The sequence below is a fragment of the Arachis duranensis genome, chromosome 9, assembly GCF_000817695.3.
Source record: "Arachis duranensis cultivar V14167 chromosome 9, aradu.V14167.gnm2.J7QH, whole genome shotgun sequence".
Classification (NCBI taxonomy): Eukaryota; Viridiplantae; Streptophyta; class Magnoliopsida; order Fabales; family Fabaceae; genus Arachis; species Arachis duranensis.
Genome location: NC_029780.3, coordinates 38,836,231 through 38,838,963, shown reverse-complemented (window position 1 = coordinate 38,838,963; position 2,733 = coordinate 38,836,231). Strand labels below are relative to the sequence as shown.

General features: G+C 22.2%; 1 protein-coding gene across 1 annotated transcript in view; it reads left to right on the top strand.

The window, feature by feature from the left end:
* The first annotated feature begins 1,003 nt into the window (after window positions 1–1,003).
* LOC107465483 (uncharacterized) overlaps window positions 1,004–2,733 on the top strand; it is a 10,761-nt gene continuing 9,031 nt past the window's right edge. The window contains exon 1 of the mRNA XM_016084462.3: window positions 1,004–1,144. The gene's annotated coding sequence lies outside the window, so the exon portion shown is untranslated. The remainder of the gene's footprint in view (window positions 1,145–2,733) is intronic.

The window sequence follows — 2,733 nt, the reverse complement described above, 5'->3', positions numbered from 1 at the left end:
TCCATTCATTCGTTCCTTCTTAGATTACAGTAAGTATTCTTATTTTAGAATCCTAGCCGTTAGTGTTCTATTATATTTTGTTAAGAATTTTAAGGGTTAAAGTCGTAGGGTTGAGTTACTGTAATTTCATGCTACGTTTGTGGATGTCGCTATTGCGGGGAGTCATCGGAACTGCTAGTACTGCTGCTATTGTCGCATTTATGTTATTGCAGTTGGTTATTGAGGTAGTGACTTTTCTTAAAACTTACTTTTATTCTAAGAAATTGTTATAATCGATATTGATGTGAAAAATATATTTTTAGTGATTATGTAAGTCTTATAAATTAATTGGATTATTTTTATGATAACTGTCTAACACTTATTATTTTCGAAAAATTTAATTATAAATTAGTTATCTTATTAAATTGTGCTTTTTATTATAGAAAATTAATTGATTTATCTTTAATTTTAAATTAGAGTATCTGTTTGAAAATAATTTGTAAGTTGATAATTAACTAGTATTCTTAAAGATAATTTTGTTGGGTTAAATTTGATTTTTAATTACTATATTATCCCTTATCCCCTTTTATGAACCATAACCCTAATTTTGTTAACACATATGTAACAACTCTAATTTTTACACTAATGCGAGTTTTTTAAAAATAATATTTTAAAGCGATTAGTTTTATTATGACGAGTCGATTTCAAACTCCAAAGTAAAATAGATTATAATATAATTTTATCATTATCTTATTTATTTATTTTACTTGCTCTAATTATAATGAAACTTAGATAATTAGCAATAAATTCATCTTTAATACCAAATGAATAAAAAAAACAATCACAAAAAAAACCCACTTTATAAAATTAAAAAATTTACTTAATTAAAAAATATTATTTATATCTGTCCCTGATTGTCTGTATTGTGTGCATGTACGACACGTATCTGTGATCTCTTAATCCATAACTCAGTGATTTCTTCTTCTTCAATATTCCTGTTCTCTCTCTTCCTCTCACTCTCAACTCTCATTCTCTCTCTTCCTTAACACAACATACTCAACAACTCTTTCTTCTCTCTTCTGAACTCAAAACTGAAGCTCACTTCTCTCACTCTCTAGCACCTCATCTTCATAATCATCATTTTCAATTTCATCTCCATCAACAGGTAAGTATATTTTTTTGCAATAACTTTTTATTTAGTTATATTGTTTTAATTACTGTAGATAAAAAAAATTAGATTAGTTTTTTTGAAATTAATTTGTGTTAAATAGTTAATTGATAATGATAAAAATGTTAAACCTAGTATTAGTTAGTTACATAATATTACTTAGATTAAGATAATACTAAAATATATTTTTAGTTTGGGTTAATTTATTTATAATCATCACGTTTAGACATTAAAAACGACCTAATTAAAAATAGGATTAAATTGAATCTAACTAAACACCTTATCCGAACCCATGTAGACTTCTACATTAAATTATTTTATAACTAATTGATTTGTCAATATTTGTTAATAAAGACTAGTTTATCAAAAATAATATTATTAGCTCTAATTTAGGTTATATTTTTCTTTTGGATGTTGTGTCTTTCTTACGGACCGAAATTGACTAGGCAGCTTGCAAGTAGTCTAGCTTGAATTTGGTCTGATTTGTAAAAAATGTTTAAATTTAAGTTTTCTGATTCAATATTCATTTTAGTTTCTGACCATACTTGGAAGGACTAAATACCCCAAAACATTTTAAAATGTCATACTAATTTATTGCAACTATAAACAAATTAGTTCTTGAATTTAGTTTGACAATAAAAGAGCAATATCCCAAATCTATTTTTAAAAGATTTAGTTAAATAATTTAATCTATAATAAATTTTAATCACTAAATTAATTACTAAATTAGTCTCTAATCTTTTATGTTTGACAAAGCAATTCTCATATCAAATTTTGATTAAAAAATTGGATAAATCAATCTAGATTGTTATTTAATAAAAATATAATAGTGCTTAAGATTTTTAAAAAATTTTCATATCGGTTCCTCCGTATAAATGAATAATATGATTTGGAATATGATTTAGAGATTGATTTTTCTAATGAGATAAAATTTTAAGGACTAATTTAGTAATTAAAATTTGTTGAAAACTAAGTTGTTCAATTTAAAATTTTTCATGGATCAATTTAGAGTATCACTCAATCATAAAATAGTTAAATTTTTAGGGACAAATAGGTCCCTACAAAATAATTATATTTTAATGAGAATTAAAAATAATAAATATAATGACTACAAATATATTTTAACTTAAATTTAATGACTATAAATATATTGTTTATATACCATTTATTAAGTATATGTAATCTTAACGGTTTAAATCAATCTAATATCCATAAATACATTTTCATATCTTATATAAAAGTTTTATTTTCATTAGATGCATTTCATATATATTAAAAAAATAAAAAACAAAAATTCTTAATAAGTTCCTGAAAATAGTTACCCTAATTCATACTAACTAAATTCATTAAAACTTTTTCTATCATAATTTTGCTGGGAATAATTGTAAAAATTAAAATAGAAAATACACATTTTCAATTTCATTTATACATGCTACGAAAATGAGAAATAATATGTAAATAATAAATATTTATATTTTTATATAAAATGATAAATATATAATTTTTTATTAAAAATTATTAAATTAATTATTTAAATAAATGTAATAATATATTAAAATACAAATAATTTATTTAAAATATGTAAA